The sequence below is a fragment of the Lygodium microphyllum genome, chromosome 17 (genome assembly GCF_053477565.2).
Source record: "Lygodium microphyllum isolate KBCC chromosome 17, Lygodium_microphyllum_v1.1.10, whole genome shotgun sequence".
Lineage (NCBI taxonomy): Eukaryota > Viridiplantae > Streptophyta > Polypodiopsida > Schizaeales > Lygodiaceae > Lygodium > Lygodium microphyllum.
In genome coordinates this window covers 56,114,186-56,132,873 of record NC_141151.1, presented here as the reverse complement: position 1 = coordinate 56,132,873, position 18,688 = coordinate 56,114,186, and the positions used below count along the sequence as shown (strand labels likewise).

The window sequence follows — 18,688 nt, the reverse complement described above, 5'->3', positions numbered from 1 at the left end:
CCTATCATGTTAGTTTTTAAATTTTGCATTTCTAAAAAATTGATCATCTTATTTTTTGCTAAAACATTTCTTGTATTTTCCATATATGATGTTTGATACATGTTGTTGTTGATTATGTAAGCTTGCTAGAAATATCAAAATACTTGTAGAGATGACACTTGGTATTTATGTGGAATATGCATGTGTTTATATCTCCTCAAGCATTTTGATATCTTGCAAGTGTTGGTTATTAGTCACAATCTTGTTATGTTGGTAAAATCAAAAGTTACTAGAGGTGCATTAAAAACATAAGAGAAATTAATAGAGATATTTGATGACATCATGGAGAAGATGTAGCATGCATATCAATGTGATTAGAATTCTGAATTTGTCCTGGTTTTCAATAATGAGAAATCAAAGTTGGAGGTTACATGTTTATCATGATTGGGATTCTCCACATTCATGGTTGTGAGGATAAGTATAGTTGTTGATACTTTGTCTAATAGTTCTGGTTCATCTCAAATTCTATCCATCATCGGTATGTATATCATGCTTTAGATGGTGATATTGGTCCTCTCAGTTAGTACTAATCATCAAATTCTTATGCTTTTTTTGTGATCTCAGTGGTATAAATACATCATTTAGTACTTGCTTGATGTCTACAATATTAAAGGTTTGGCTACAAGTAAGTGTCTCATATTAATGGTGATGAATCCTCTTATGTATGTTATATCATGCTTTAGATGGTGATATTGGTCTTGTTTTGTTAGTACTAATAATCAAATTCTTATGCTTTTTCTCTCAATTCTCTTGAATCAATACATTATTTAGCACTTGCTCGTAGGTCTATAATTTTAAAAGTTATTTGTTACAAGTAGGTGTCTCATATTGCTGGTGGTGAACCTTCTTATGTATGCCAATGTTTAAAGTTTTAGTGTGATTGCAACACTTCAAAATCGTAGGCCTTTTTTGTGTTCACTAGGCTTATATTTTTTAAGTATTGTCATGCTTCTCATGCTTTGAGTAGTAAACATTTTTCATTTCTTTTAGTGAATGAAGCTTCAGATTTATCTTATTAATTAAAAAATGTAGGACTTGAGGCGTTAAGAGTATTATAATGGGTTTGCTATAACAACTAGATAAGTTGCTCTCTTGATCCATGACATTCCCATTGGCATAATAGCTATAGACAGATTGCTCTAGCTTATGTTTCCAATTCATGCCCTCATGATAGCTATACAAAATGAACTTTGAATCATTCCCTACATAGGAAGAAACAAAGAAATTCCCTATTAATTTCCTAGTTAAGAATACATATAACTAGGGAAAGTAAATGATAGGGAAAATGGAAGATTTCCAAGTTAGAGAAAATTCCCTATGTAAAAACTCCTAATTAGGGAAAATTCCCTATGTATGAAATTTCTACATAGGGAAATTTCCTATGTGATTCTCTAGTTTCTCTAATTAGGAAATGTTCTATTTTTTCTATCATTTACTTTCCCTACATATGTGTAGTTCTAACTCAAGAATTGATAGGAAATTCCATTTTTTTTCCTATGTAGGGAATGATTAAAATTTCATTGTGATATAGATGTATCAAAATTCTTTCACAATCAACAATATGGTTTGCAACAAACTATCTGCACCCATGAGCATCTATCTCTTTATTCTTTTCATCCATTGCACACCCTTTGATTGGAACATCATCCAAGAAGGGCATTGTCAATTGTGGTATAAAATCCATGAGTACCCTATTCATAGCATTTGTCATATGTGCAACTGAGTTTGTTGCACCCTCGGGGGGGTCACTCATGAATATATGTATATATAACGTGAGTTCAAAATAAGGGGTTTTTAAAACACCATTTTTATACCTTTTTTACATACAGAAGGGTGTCATATAAAGGGGTTAGTTACAGATTGAATAGAAAAGGGTTGTGTTTTATTCAATAAAAATTTACAGATTAGGATATTTATAAATAGGCTATGAACGCATGTTATATAGAGAATATATATACAGTGAACCCCCTGAGGTTGCACCCTATGAGAGAATACACATCCATACTAAGCCCAAGGGAGTCTTCATGGTTGTGATATCCCTACTCTCAACTGCAAGCTAAAATTAATCATACCCCAAGCAAAGATCACCTAAAGACTAGATCACTCAACTTGCAAAAGCCTCTGCAAACTCATCAACCATAGGACTTGCACCCACATTTCTTATGGTTACTTTATTGACCCACTACATATCTTGAATAAATCTCAAAGTCCCATTCTTTTTTGGCACAATAAACCAACCATTAGAGTAGACGGCTAAAGAGGGATCCAAGATCTTTATGTATGTCTTTTTGTTTAGCAAATCCATTATCTTTCGCATGTAAGCTTTAGGCATTGGAATAGGCTCAAGTTCCATGGTACATGTGGCACAGTAAATATTGCTGCTCCCTTGCATTTGGAGGAAAAACGACTCTCAAAGCATATCCTGATTCCTAGGATGATTAACACAAATGGTAAGAAATTGGATTGCTTTCCTCCCATCCTTGATTCTGACTCTTGCATAAGTAGAACCATTATCAAGCACCTTTGTTTCAATATGCACTCCTCTCATAGAGGGCTGCCCCAAATCACTATATATGAGGAACTATCTTGCCACAAAAAATTAATGCTCTTCGTATACATCACCAATCATTACTTTTGCATTAGGACATGCAGCATAGAGCTCCCCTGAAGAATTATTTGTAGCCCTCATATGCTAACCATGATCAACGTCCATAGGCCATGCTCTCAAACATGTGGTCAAGCAATACAATACATGAAGTTTCATGCTCCCCTATTGTAATAGACACCCCCCTTTGAAAAAAAATAATTAATTTTTAGGAAAAAAAATTTCCCTCTCTCTCCCCGCCGATAGCACATCGGGGAGAGAGAGAGGGGAGTGAACTGGTGTTAGGGGGGGCATGCAGCCCCCCAGGTGGGAGGGGTGGCAGCCATCTTCCCCCCCTCTCCACCATATAAGGGAGGCTCCCTCTCCCTGCGACGAACAATGCCTCCTTGCGTCGAACGAAGACCCCCCCTCGTGCTTCGTCACCTTTCCCCCATCCGTTGCGGACTGCAGCGACTCCCCTGGGCTTCCGTTTGAGAAACTCCCCCCTCCTCGTACGTCGGGCTGAGAACCCCCCCTGGCTATGACTAGAGAAAACCCCCCCTCCCCCGTGTTTAGAGAAGGAGAAGAAGAGAAGAGAAAGAAGAGGAAGAGAGAGAGGAGAAGAAGAGAAGGAAAAGAAGGAAGAAGAGGGAGAGAGAGAAGGAGAGGAAGAAGAAGAGAAGAGAGAAGGGGAAGAAGAAGAGAAGAAGAAGAAGAAGAGGAAGAAGGAGAGAAGAGAGAAGGAGAAGAAGAGGAAAGGAGAAGAGAGAAAGAAGAAGAGGAGGAAGAAGAGAGAGAGAAGAAGAGAAGGAGAGGGAGAGAGAGAAGGAGAAGGAGAGAAAAAGAAGTAAAAGAGGAGAAGGAGAGAGAGAGAGAAGGAGAAGAAGAGAAGAGAAAGAAGAGGAAGAGAGAGAGGAGAAGAAGAGAAGGAAAAGAAGGAAGAAGAGGGAGAGAGAGAAGGAGAGGAAGAAGAGGAAGAGGAAGAAGGAGAGAAGAGAGAAGGGAAAGATGAAGAGAAGAAGAAGAAGAAGAGGAAGAAGGAGAGAAGAGTGAAGGAAAAGAAGAGGAAAGGAGAAGTAGAGGAGGAAGAAGAGAGAGAGAGAAGAAGAGAAGGAGAGGGAGAGAGAGAAGGAGAAGGAGAGAAAAAGAAGTAGAAGAGGAAGAGGAGAGAGAGAGAAGAGAAGGAGAGGGAGAGAGGGAAGGAGAAGGAGAAGAAGAAGAGAAGAAGAAGAAGAAGAGGAAGAAGGAGAGGAGAGAGAAGGAGAAGAAGAAGAAGCAGAAGAAGAAGAAGAAGAAGAGAGAGAGAGAGAGAGAGAGAGAGAGAGAGAGAGAGAGAGAGAGAGGGAGGGAGAGAGTTGCTGAGTGGAGAAGGTGTCGAGAGCTGTGTTCGAGGAGCCACTCTCAAGCCACCTCCTCATCGGCGAAGGACCCCTTCTCACAACCTTTCCTTTCCCAAGCGTGTCATCTTGAAGGTCCGTTAAGTTCAAGACTATCCAAACTCTGCGTGGCAAATGGCTCCTAAAAAGAGAGATGTGGAAAGTGTAAGTGTGAAAGCTGCCAACGGTACCGGTAATGCGGGAAAGGCCAGCGGATCGACCAACGCAACAAATGCCCCTATGATTACGAATCAAACCTAGGTTCTTTTGATATTCTAGGCTTTATAACTAATCCTAGTTAAGCATATTCTGAATTATTTCAAGAAGAAGAAATAAAAGGGGTAGTTACATGCATGGAACAAGAATGAGCCTTAGGTTTTTGTGTTTACTCCAAGTGATATGTTGCATGCATGAAATGGAGCATAGAGTTTGCACAAGTTTATATGCATGGAACGATAGCTTTTACACACATAGAATGATAAGGTTTTCACATTATTTCACATAAAATAATAGCTTTTAAACCATTTCAGTGCATGCATAGTCATTTAGAATTCATGCTTTGCAACCATGATTAAAAGAAACACATGAAATGTTAGTTTCCGTCCGTAAGATGCAATTGCACCGATGGATAGAAACCTAGACTTTCATATACTCAAGTCACATGTGATCCGGTGCATTAGGAATAAGTATTCATTACCAGGTATGAAGAGAGTTAAAGGTCGTTTAGGATGTACAAATATACTAAGCGCACCATGTGCATGATGGGTAAGGATGATTGGAAAACTCTGCATAGCACCACACTAAGAGAGATGGAAGGGACACATGCATCTAGAATGTATCATGAGGGCCTAGATGAAGAATCTTGCATTTCCAAGTGTGTTAACTGAACTTGGTTAGAACTAGAAGAATAAAAGACCCTTGGCTGGGTTACGAATAAGGCATGTCCGTTGCCTTGGTTGAATAGTTAATGCTTTGGTTAAGATACCATAAGGTAAAAACCCAAGGGGAAAAGCAAGTCAAAATAAGTTAACCTACCAAGAACATTTTCTTGCATGATCTTGTTTGAGATTATTGGGATCTTGCCAAGTCATGAACGATCTAGGATCAGATGCTAGGAGCATCCGGGAAAAAGATCCAGGATTGGATGATCCCGAGCATCCGGGAAAAAGGAATCACACCTTAGTAGTTGGTCGTACAAATGGCCTCCGAAATGTTTGTGATTGTACACTTAGGTACATTATTTGTACTCCTTGCTCAAGCAACTAATTCAAAGAAAAACACTTAATGCTTCATGTTAAAAGCATGGAGGGAGAGGCAAGAACAGTTACCTCCGACTGTCTGCCTGGCCCTATCCAAGGGGGTTATTAGCTACGCCGGTTATATGGACCTAACCTGCCGCGAGAGGTCTCTCCGTGGGTACTGCTTAGAGCGGGAGGACGCTTGGGTGCCAGGGGAGGCTTTGGCTGTAAATTCCTTGCCTCCGGATCCCGTAGAAGAGGCCGACGTGACTCGAGATGGGATCTTGAGGCTCATGTACTAGTCTACGGGCGGAACTTGGAGCAGCAATCCTGTAGATTACTGGGATAGCCTTAGGGCATGATAATTGATGTACTCCAGGATTATGATAAATAAAGAACAGATATTTGAGAAAAAGGAACTTGCTTGACATTGTTTTTGTGTGAGTGCCTAAGTTACGTGAAGGAACCAGTGATTAAATTGATTAATTAAGGAAGTTGCTTTTGCATGTCAAATGTAATGTGGTAGGTAATTAGATAACTAAGCAAATTGAGGAAAGTGCGGTGGACATGACTTGGGTTTGTCGTACGGAAGGGTGGTCCCAGTTAGCTGGGAACTTTTCTCAACGACGAGATAATGAGACTATGAAGACCTAGCATCAGTAGAGTTAGAATCCCGATTTATGCTGTTTTAGGGAAAAGAAATGGGACTCTGCCTTATGGTAGAGATGTTGAGCTTCGTATCCCTCTCGTTTCCCATTCTCCATGAACCAAGTGCAGCATGAATTTTCTTCGACTCTGTTGTTCCCATGCAAAGTGGTTCATCTAGAGCTTGACGCTAGCTACTTCCTAGAGAGCTTGCTGATTGGAAAGGAACCCTGAATTCAGGTCGATCCTAAGTGGGAACGGCCGGACACTTCCGCTCGGGCAGTCTTGGGAAGACCTAGATCACAAATCCTATAACATTCCTTGCGAGTGCTTGGTGGAGCTTTCTAGACCCTCTTCTTAATGGGCTGCTAAGATGTGTCCCACAAGCGGATGAGCGAACACGTTACAGTTGGTATCAGAGCGAACCAACGGGATCTAAGGTTACAAGAGAATTTAATGGAGGAAAATAAAGGAAATAAGGGGATAGTTAGGGGAAGGTGAGTGGAATAGAGCACTATTTTCTGTTAAAAATATTTCTTTACTCACTTATGGATGCTGGGTTGCAGAGTCACGAAGCATGGAGCAAGCTCTTGGTGTTCTAGGTCATGTTCATGACTGCAATGCATGCTTCGGATTATCGTCAGAGGCTAGGCATGATGAATATTCTGGACCGCATCTATAATCCTTCACCCCTGTATGTGGAGTGGAGATGGACGGGAGATTTAGGAATATACCACATAGCAGCCCACCGACTCGCGTACCTTCAAACTAACTTGAAGAGAATCAAGTGGATGGAGGATTTAAGGATCGTGAAGCGGTTCATCTTTTTCGAAGCTCACGCAAAGACAACTTTGCATGTTAACAGTCGGCAAGTCAAGCAGAACAAGTATGTCTATGATGAAGTGACCCGGGTGATTTCTGCCAACAGAATCAAAGTGTTAGGGCGCTATGAGAAGAATGGGTATCAAAGGAAGGGATATCCCAAGCTTCCTATGAATTACTGTTTCCTGAAAATCCATGACCCCACTCCATATTACTATTTCATCCCTATAGCCGATTGTAACACAATCCTATTTTTCCCAAACTGATGTATCAATCAGCTTGTCCTACTTATCCAAAATAAATGTACTCAAAGGGTTATGCCCTCATGAATAAATAAGAAATTTTGCTATTGTATATCTTGATCATAAATGTCAACCGTGGTGTTAAGTGACTAAACTACTTGGCCAAAGGCTGTGCTAGTCATATTAACATAATATGGAAACGTTTGATAAGATGTTAACATAAAGAATCTTATTTTTCAAACGCAACCCCAATCGCAGGTTCCAAGTCCGACTCCTGCACTAAGCCTAGCTATGGTTAAAGAGAAGAAGTTCCTTCTCAAACAAATTAAGCCACCCAAGTTCGATGGCAAGGGAAGGATTGTTCAAGCCGACGCTGAGATTTGGATTGAGTCTATGGAGGACTATTTTGAGGCAGCAGCAGGAACTGCACCTGCTAACCAAGCCATGCTTACCAAACTTAAGCTTACATGCGAAGCGAGACTTTGGTGGAAATAGTGGTGCAGAGACCAAGTGATCTCGGAAGGAACAGTTACTTGGAATAAGCTTAAGGAAGCTGTGTGAGGGAGGTATCTGCGACTTGCCTACCACACACAAAAGATAAATGAATTCTATGACCTGAAATAGCTAGGATTGTCCCTGAAAGCTTATTATTCAAAGTTCGTTTCACTCCTAAAGTATGCACCCCCAATGGATATGGCACAACAAATGTCAAAATTCTGTGTTGGGTTGAATCCACCCATAAACACTCGATTGGAATCAATGCGCCCAACGGACCTATAAGATGCACTCATTCCAATTGCTCCAATAATACAGAAGGTGCTGACCAAACCAAGGAACAACATGATTTGGCCTTACAAAGAGCCTGGACACTTCAAGAGGCAATGTCCCAAGCTTAGCAGAGGACATCACCAAGGGAAATTCCAAGGTCAAAATAGAGCCTCTCATGGCCAAGGACGTTATGGCTACAGGAAGAACCTCTAGTGTTTCCAACAAGGAGCTGGACGATGAAGAAGATCCATCCATGGATGCTGACATTGAGAGGGCAACAGCTCACACCGCTCTTCACAAAAAGGGTCCGAATCACCAATTCTCGGTGATTCAAACTCCATCAGATTATTAAGGTAAAAGCTTCAAAACCCTTGATTGACGGTGGCAACACACATTCCTTCATTTCACCAATATGTGCAAAAAGATTAGGGATTGCCACAGTAGATGCATCTACTTTACTTGTGGAATTAGCAAATGGTCGTGAGGTTACTTGTACTAGACAAACTGCTAAGGTAAAATTTCTACTGGGTGGGAAGCCAACTTTAGTGAGATTCAGGGTAATGAACCTAGGTGTCCATGAATGTTTACTCGAAATGGATTGGCTAATACCCAATGATATCCACATCCACTGTGGGAAGGGCCAAGTGTCTTTCTGAAATTCTGAAGGGGAACTAGTCACGACTCAAGGAGAGGCTGGTAAGCCAAAAATACAGTTGGCAAAAGCAACACAGATAATAAAAGGTGTTAGAAAGGGCCTACCTGTCTATTTGATTAAACTGAATAAGCTAGATCAGAATCAGAAATCTGGGGAAGAATCTTCATGGTTAAAGGAATACGCAGATGTATTTCCTAAAGATATGATAGAACTTCCTCCTCAAAGAGAAGTCCACCACGAAATCAAACTGGTGCCAGGAGCTACACCAGTCGCAAAGAGGCTGTAGAAGATGTCTGTTCCAAAAGCTATCGAACTGAAAGAGCAAATCAAGCAACTGTTAGACCAAGGTTACATCCATTCGAGTAGTTCACCATGGGGAGCTCCAGTGCTGTTCCAAAAGAAGAACGATGGAACGCTTCATCTATGCATTGATTACAGGGGGTTGAACCAATCAACCATAAAAAATAAATACCCCATTCCAAGAATAGATGAATTACTTGACCATCTTCAAGGAGAGAAGATATTTTCCAAGATAGATCTCAGATCTGGATATTATCAGATAAGGATCAAGGAAGAAGATATCCCGAAAATTGCATTCAGTACAAGGTACGGACACTTCAAATTCCTAATGATGTCATTTGGGCTAACGAATGCTCCTGCTACCTTCAACAGGTTAATGCAGGATATCTTTAGGCCCTACCTTGATGACTTTGTACTCGTCTTCTTTGACGATACCCTAGTCTACTCTAAACAGAAAAAAGATCATGAACCCTAGCTTCACATTGTTCTTGAAACAATGAGAGTACACAAGCTTTACGCAAAGAAGAAGAAGTTCACATTTTTCAAGCGACAGATTGAATATCTGGGATTCATTGTATCGGCGGAAGAAATTTCACTAGATCCAGCCAAGGTCAAAGACGTTCTGGAATGGCCAACACCAATTTTTGTCAAAGAAATATGTAGTTTTCTTGGGTTAATAGGATGGTACAGGATTTTCATCAAAGATTATGCTTTGATTGCAGCACCTCTGACTGATCTACTAAAGAAGTAAGCAGCAGTTGTATGGTCACCTACGGAACAGGCCAACTTTGACAAACTAAAGCAAAGCTTAGTATCAGCACCCATCCTGAAACTTCCTGATCTTAGCAAGGAGTTTGAAGTGGTAACTGATGCTAGCATACTTTCTTTAGGATGTGTACTTATGCAAGAAGGTCATTCTGTAGCATATTCTTCAAGAAAATTGAAGAGCCATGAAAGTAATTATGCTACCCATGATCTGGAGTTGTTGGCTGTCATCCATGCCCTCAAGCTTTGGAGGCATTACTTGCTAGGTAACAAATTTTCCTTAGTGATGGACCACAAGAGTCTTAAATGCATTTTAACCCAGAATGAGCTCAATATGAGGCAACGTCAATGGATTGAAGTGATGGAAGAATATGATTTTGAAATCAAATATAGGCCTGGAAAAGAGAATGTAGTTGCCGATGCACTCAGTCGCAAGGCATTTCTAAACTCTCTTATTTTGCAAGATCCATCAACGGTAAGGTCTCTAGCCACAAAGGTATCAATACCAAACAACTCGATTCTTGAGCTAGCTAAAGAAGAGGCATATAATGACCCAGCCTATCAAAAAATTCTAAGGGAGATCCCCATCAAGGATCAAGACCCGAAGCTAAAAACGAAGTATCAAGAATTGTCTATCAGTAGTGAGCTTGTCTACTTTAGGACAAGATTATGTATCCCTGCAAGCCAAACTCTCAAGCAGAAGATACTTTGGGAAGTCCATGACTCCCCTTTCTCAGGACATCCTGGCTATACCAAGACCCTTAATCCGGTCAGAAAGAGATATTATTGGGAAAGGCTCAAGGGTGATGTTCTCAAATATGTCACGGAATGTTTGTCTTGTCAACGCATTGAGGCAGAACACTTGTTCCTTTTTCCACTTGATCACAAGTTCTCCACACTCCATTACCTTTTGGGGTCTCACACAAGCAACATTTAATGATTCCCTAGGTAGAAAGAAAAGATATTCCCTAGGAATTCCCTATTTAGAAATACACATAAGAAATGTTCCATTTTCCTAGTTTGTATTATAGAATCTGATAGGATCAACATCATAGCAACTCAAGTATGGTTAGCAATGGTGAGGCAAATTTGTAGTTAGTTTTCCATTCAAATGAAGTGAATAATTTTGCATAGGAATCCACATATCCACAACAATGAAACTATATTCTTTGTGGACCCACTTGTAACATGACATACAATGCATGACTCAGGATCAAGGAACATCTGCGTATGTATCAAGCCATTCACGTTGCTCAAAAAATTTGGAAGCTAATATGGATATAAGAAATCTATTTGAATTCCAAAATGAAACCAATCTAGATGAGCCTATCATGTCTAGTCGCTGCCTATAGCCGTCATATTTAGCTCAATGCCACCATTTGCAATACTAGGTCAATACCTCCAACCTACTATCACTATAGTGGTCTTATTTCCTCTTTACTCTTAGTACATGTTTTAGGCAATAATCACCAACATTTATAGCCTATGGGAAATTCCATGATTAGTAGCAAACCTATTCATGTTTCATTGACAAGAAAACCCATTCAATAGCATATCCCTCTATGCATAGCAAGGATCTTGGTATTACTAATTGCCATGGAAAGCTATATAAGCAAGGTGAATCATCAAACATTATACGTGTATCAAGTTTCTTTGATATGAAATAAGTCAATAGGTTGTGGCTGGCCAATGATGTAGACTGCCACTACATTGCTATGTACCTTGTACATGATCCAAGTCTTTTTAGGCCTTCCTTTTGAAGAATGTGCATTTGATACTCTGTTGAATTTTGTAACCTTCAAAGGAACAAAGGTGCATTTGACAATGTTGAACATCGAGAGATGAGAGAGGAGAAGAGACATAGAAAATAGTAATAAGAAGCTGAATATTGAACAACGATTAAACTCGAGGCAAAAAATACAATAAACTTTGCATGTATGCAATCGATTAGAGACCTTACACTATCTATATAAATACACAACATTGTGGTGAGCTATGATCAATAGAATGATGCTTGTAAATAGGTAACACAGGGGAGAGAGAAATGGCAGGTAGCAAGCAGGCTAGTCCTACACGCTACCCCTTTGTATATGCATTTTGTGAGGTATTTTATGTGCCTATGTATTGTATACACAAATTATTGGCAATAGAAAGTGACGTTAACCCCTTTTTGGGATGCAAGTAGTCTTCGGATTATATGTATGTGTCGATTTACCTCAAATTATATGTTCTTGGGTGGAGAGTTTAGTCCGTCGAAGGCAGTTCTGATATTGGAGACGTGTCGTCCAATGGAGCCAGCTGATCATTCGGACTAACCCATGCAGCCACAGTGGGATGCACTCGCGGGCTTTCCTCCAAAAGGCTGCCCTGGAAGGCCAGAACTAGTAATTCCACAAGGCGGTGATCCATATCCGAGTCTACGGTTCTCCGAGCATACATTGCGCCAATTCATTAAGAATATTTACAACCAGCAACACTTGCCCGCCATCCCTGACACCGATAGTGCGGCACAACAGAGCGATGCAGGAATCAATTGTTCTAACTTCTAGTCTTGCGCTGTGTTATCAGCATCGTGCACGGCGTACACGTCTTGCTAGCACAGTCAGCAATACTAATTTGATTCTCATGCATCTGCACTGTGTATGCATTCCGCCATCTGGTTTCTATATAGCTGCAGTCATTATGCAATTCAGATTCGCCTTCCATAATCGAAAATTTCCATATAGTAAAAAAAGGGAGATTTTCTAGATACTTATCAAAATATCTAGAAAAAGTCTCAACTAGTAAAAGTGGAACACTTTACAAGTTAGTGATCTAGTAAAATATTTCTATATAGAAAATTTTTAAAATTCCTAGTTGATGATCTAGTAAAATATTCTTGGATAAGAAAACTAGTTGAAACCATAGATATAGTAAAATTTTCCTATACAAGAAAACTCGTCGAAACCATTAATACCAGTCATTATCACACTAATATATCATGTTAAGCAAATTAATCACGATTTGTTCACAATGTTGTATTGTTAGCAATAGAATTGTGATTGAATCCAATAAAAAATTTGTCTTGAACACTACATTCTCTCTACTTCACCATGTTCTACAACACCTATGATAGGTCTAGAGTTGTCATCCTCTTCGGATTTGCTCCACCATTAAAAAAATTAAGTCTTCTTGGCTCTTCCTAAGCCTCCCTTCCTTTTTTTTGAAATGCAAATCCTTGTTGCTTTACCAACAATGTTGTCCCTAGATACATTTCGTGCTTACAATCAGCAAGGATATCAAAAGGCTCAAACCTGTACATTGCGAAAAAAGTTCAGAGCAACAAGAGAAGACCTACCATTTTTAGCAAATTGCCTTTCCTTTGATCCTAAAAGCATTGCAATCTCCCATAGCTCCACAACATAGATCTACTCTACTAGTTGTATGCTTCAAACTGTGTAGTCCTATCCATTACAATACAAATAATGAAATGATATTTAAATTGTTTGCTCATGGAACCATACTGTATCATACTTACTAATGGGGATAAATATAATGCCTATCCAAATCAATGCATACTCTTGTGGGAATATGCAATGCTATCTAGACTCTCAAACTACAAGATTTACCAAACACATATGCTAGTGTTGAGTTTGCCCACAAGATAGGAATCCAATAGATTGAAGTATCATAGCAAGTCAAATTGATTTAGCTTACCACTACATGTAAATAGGATATCGAAACCCTCAACTTACATTCTTCATTTTCAATGTTTTAGCAAGCTATTTAGATAGGTGGATGAAACATACAGATCCATCAAGCTCAAACTTCAACCAATCTAACTTTTTATTGGGATTGCTACAACCAAAGTAGCAAGAGGTGCATCTAATGTAAGAGCACTAAAGTAGCAAGAGTTGTACCTTCTATGGATTTCTTTCATAAGGATACATAACTTGTGGTGGCAGTCCAAGGTTTGATATGCTTCCCCTCCTCCAAGCACCTTGTTGGCATTGCCAATGTTTGGAATAGTTGCTACCATGACCACTCCAACTCCATATGCAAAAGCTGCTAGATAGAACAAGCCTCTTAGTAGTGAGATTTCAAGTGTGCATAGGCTTCATCTAAAAGATTAGACAAAGATTCACAATAAAGAATCCTTGATTTTCTCAAATTCTAGCTAAACATTGATACTCCTATTAGAAATGATGATGCCGATGAAAAATGTCCTACAAGCAAGCCATATTCCACAAGAAGTTAGATTGGTCTTAGCTATTGAATATCCAAGGTGAACTAAAGTACCAATCCATAGATGGTCTCAAGAGAACTCAAGAAACCACTCCTTCAAATCCCATATGCCCAATGATTCTTATGAATTCATTAAGCTCCAAGAAGTCGATACAAAAGGCATCATTTTTGAGTTTGCTTCTACTGATTCTATGCATCATGGAATTTAGTGTGATCTCTGCTGAATACATCTCCTACTTTTTCCACGTGTCACTGTGAGCCTGCAGCCCTCAGCTTACACATTGCTACTAGTGATGTTTACACTAATGATTGTACTCCAAAACATGTCTATCCACATGCTTTTTGACACGGCCTACCTATGATAGGGGGTGCTTCAAAGGAGAAAGGCAATGCACTGTTTGTTAATTGCTATCCTAGACACAATTCTGATAGTGATTGTGCATCAAAATTAAGATTTTTGTTGGTGAAAATTGGTACCTAAGCTGCAACGTAGGGATCAATAATTTCAAATGATGTGTTGCTACTCCCTTAGCCATAACCTATTTGAAGAGTTAAAATTAGCACCATGTAAAGTTGCAGCTTGTGATCCTTCAAATGATGGCTGCAAATTTTGGAGTTAGTATACTTATAGCATTATAAAGAAACAAAATTCATTGTTTGTACAATCATGCATACAAATATTTTAGTTGGTTACACCTTAACACCACCTAATACTACAGAATCATAGAGAAACCTATCAATAGTGCTTTACAAAATCACAAGGTAGCCCCTCCTAGCTTGCCGTGCTCATCCTTACTTATCCTCAACCTGTCCCACCCCTCTCCTTTCTAGTGTATAACTTTCTGTACATGATACATCAGCTCCATGCCCTGCTATTCCTTCCTCGATCTCTATCTTCGACTTTCCTACCCACCACTTAATGCCTCTTGAGTCACCACTTCAGCCTTTTCTGGCAAAATAAAGTGTGGCTAATTATATTATTTAGAACCATTAAAGAACTACCAAGGGCTCAATAGCATAGCTGGAGTTGAAAGATGACATCAAACATCATGAATACAAGGCAAGGAGCTAGGCAAACCCAGTATGAAGGAACAACTGCCCAAGCTCTGTTGATGTCAAGCGTCTCTCTAAAGCTGCTTGTAGCCCATAAAGAGACTGTACAATGGAATTGTCATGCATTGAATGGCTCACCCAGCTGAAAATTGGCTTCAAATTTTGCATCTCTTCAAATTTGATCCACTATTCTTTAAAAACCATGTTGAAGAAAAGGATAAGAAAAATTCTTAAAACTCTCACCTGAGCATTTGTGGTTACTTCCTTTGTGTCATGATCCTTTAGCATCATATTTGATCATCTTAAGGTAGCATCCCATAGACATCTTGCAAGCTGGAAACCAACATTGACCGGTAATTAGTACATGTGCTTAAACATTACTGATGGTGCATCTGATGAAAGCCATGCCATGGTGCTTGATATTGCTTGATGTTGCTTGATGTTGCCCTTCGTGTTAGCAGCCAGTTTCCAACTATCCTGACTCCTCAACATCACCTTCTTCCTATGCCCTATGCCCTCAGTTTTCTGCTCAATGTGAGTGTTGGGCACCACTTGTTTGGGCTCCTCCTTGATATACAGGTTCGTTCAAACTTGTATTTGCTATGCTACTCCTCATAGCTTTCACAACTTTTGCATTTCCTGCCTTCACAACTTCCACAAGGAAAGTCTTGTAGTCTTCTTCCTCATCTAAAAGATCGCCGCAACAGTTGGCCCAACAGTCAAGCAACTAGTTGATATTGTAGCAGGAGCTCTAGCCATATTGAGCTGCATAGTGGAGGACACTCTTCTTGTAATTGTCAATGACCAAAATCTGTGCATCCTTCTTACTCTCATTCTTGTATGTGCTTCCACACATGCATGTGTACTGATTTCCCTTTTAGGATTTTCCTTGTACAAACTCTCATAAAAAATCCTGAGAGGATCCGTGTGAAAGAAGAGCCAACAAAGTTATGATGTATATAAGTAATCAAAATGGATTTGACAAATTAAGACCCAAGCAAAAGAGAGAGAGAGAACATATGCCACCTCATGTGGAGCATCATGCTTCTACCCTAGTAAACTATACACCTTTCTCTCTTTTTTTTTGGTTCCTCCTTGGAGCCTTTACTCTTCTTTGAAACATCCTTTGATGATGATGCTTTGCTTATTGAAAAAGAAACCTGCATATGCAGCAAATATCAATACACATAGTGAACATTAGATGAGAAAACCTCACACCATATTAGTCCTTGAAATATTAGCACACATTTTGAATTGAGGTATCACTAGCCCAAGATGTGGCTAGCATATAGTGCCACAAAGACTCTAGCAATGCACTAACCCTCCGCTAATGAATTGAGTCGGTCCAATTTGAGCTGGCTCTAATTGAGGTGCGTCATAGGTACATGTGGACTACTTGTTGGTGCATCTACAATTAGAATACCATTGTCCAATTTATGGAGGAAGTATAGGCTGTAGGGGCTTCTAGGCAGTAGAAGCACAACACCCCAAATGTTCATCAACTCTCTCTCTCTCTCTCTGTGTCTTCCATTGGCTTGACCACCACAGTGGACCTCACTGCAATACTGAGACTCAACTGCCCTCCTCCAACAGACCTTAGGTCCACTTTATCCATGCCAGGTGGAGGCAGAAGCTCAAAGGCCTGCACCATCTTGCCCAACACTAGTGCTAGTATTGGCAAAGCTATAATACTCCTTAGACACCTCCTCTTGCTTGAGCTAAATGGGATTAACCTGAAGTCAGCCCCATTGAGCTCTATCTTCCACTCCAAAAACTGCTCCCGCATGAACTTCTCTATCTTGTCCCAATACTTGGGGTCATTTGCTATGCCCCATGCATTTACTAAAACTATGGTGTTTGTTGGAATGTCATAGCTGCATAGGTTGGCTGCTTGGAGGTTCATATGGGGTACCAACAAGGGAATAACCATGTGTGTTTGGAGGATTTCCTTTACTGTGGCCTGATACAAACAACACCAATGTTGGATACCGATTTTTCTTCACCTTCATTGACTTGAAGAGAATTTTGCACACATGAAGTGCTATAGTTCCAAATCATCTTTTGCACAGATCTTGCATTTCATCCACTTATACATGTAGTATATTTTCAAGGGTCCAAAAGTTATGCACAAATCTGGGAAGCTTGCCTGAAGTAGGGTAGATTTGCGACTTCAGACTCAGTTATTGGTACACCCTTTCCTAACATTGTATTCAATTCATCCCTTATCTTCTTTTGGATGTATGGATTGTTCACTAGCTCTGCAACGCCCCATTTCGATGATCACAATGTGGTCTCAATTGTTGCACATGAAAATAAGTCCAAACAATCATATAAGAACATAATTCATGAATGTTTGACAAGGTGAAGAATCTAAGCACTTTATAGAATCAATTTTCCCTAAAGTGATTCCTTGTAGCGCCTGCAGGTGTACAATACTGAGTAGAGTGTCATCCATTATTAGACATTTGTCTTCCACCATGAGTGAGGAGAACTCCCTATCTATATACAGATCAGGTTTGTAAAGGCCCCTAGAAGTAGTGAAGATTATTCAATGCTCCAAGTGAAAAGATTGAATTTGCTACAGCAAGATACAAATGAATAGCCTATCTGCAACATTCATGTTTTGAATAAGATACAACACACTGTTTTCACTGCTCTCTCCTTTGAGGTAGGCATCTAGAAAGAAGTCCACTCCAATATTCTCCCCCTTTTGCCTACAAATCCAATTAAAAGAATACATCAGAAATTACAAGTGTTGCAGAATGGTAGGAATTGCACCCATACAACACCGGAACTTGTTTGTAGATTAAAGCATTGTACCGTGGGTCTCATAATCCTCAATACATACCATTTAGGTTAAGTAATGTTTCCTTCGATATAGTACAATAGATGGTCGGAATCTACAGGCAAAGCAGCAAATGATGAGTAACTCTTACTTCTTGCACTCGTTAAGAAATGCGTCCTAGAGGAATGCGAGCCTCCGCTGGTTGGTGTTCGAGACCTGCTTGAGTTACCTACAGAGGATTGGCTTGAAGGAAGGCACAAAGTCACCATATTTATACTTGAAGCTCTACACGAGAAGGCCATTGTCCCTATTAAGGTTCATGACCTACACATAGAGGGGGTCATCAAACCCTTTGAACCTTGTGTTGAACATCATCCTGTAGACAATGTTGTACATCATGAGCTGTAGACGGTCATAGATGACAATACCTGTGGTAAGCACATTGGGCATGTCCCTGATCTCTTTGACAGCAAGGTCTATCTCTTGGACTACTTGTTGGGCTACTTGTTGGTGGCGTCTAATTTTGACAATGGTGTTTGCTATCTTTCACATTGACACAGGTCAACATTATACCTCACAATGTTGCTAACCAATCTACATGGTCTGGCTTGGCATTGTTTCCTATAAGGATTCAAACCATATAGTAAAATATTTTATGTGTTTGGATACCTAAATAGTGCTAGCAAATGGATTTCACAATGAGGATACACAAATTTAAGCTGGTAACTTACCATTGATATAGAATTTAAAAATACATAGCAATGCTTTAGCTCTACTTATCAGGTTTTTTAGGAAAACCGACTAAGTCTTCAAGGTTACCTTCAAAGACCTAGCTAAGAGTTGAAACATTTTGGCTTAGCCATATCACCCAATTTTATGTTTGTATATATTCAATATAAATTCTAATTCATAGTAAAAATAATAAATTATAAAAATTTATCTTAGTCTAATATTCCACTAATTCTTATTAAGAACTAAAGTAGACAATTCACTCAATCAAAATATCTTTTGTAATACAAAAAAGGAACCAAATTCAATTGAGTAATAGCAATAAACTAACATATAGATCATCCTCATTAGAAGCTCACTGATAGTTCAATTTCATTGAGTCCATGTTGAAGACAACAAATTGTCCCCTTCTACTAATCAAACTATCATGTTTATTATAAGTGTTTATATGTATTCAGCTACT

At 39.5% G+C, this 18,688-nt stretch overlaps 1 pseudogene; it reads right to left on the bottom strand.

The window, feature by feature from the left end:
* Nucleotides 1-16,209: 16,209 nt before the first annotated feature.
* LOC148021910 (trans-cinnamate 4-monooxygenase C4H2-like) overlaps nucleotides 16,210-18,688 on the bottom strand; it is a 116,101-nt pseudogene continuing 113,622 nt past the window's right edge.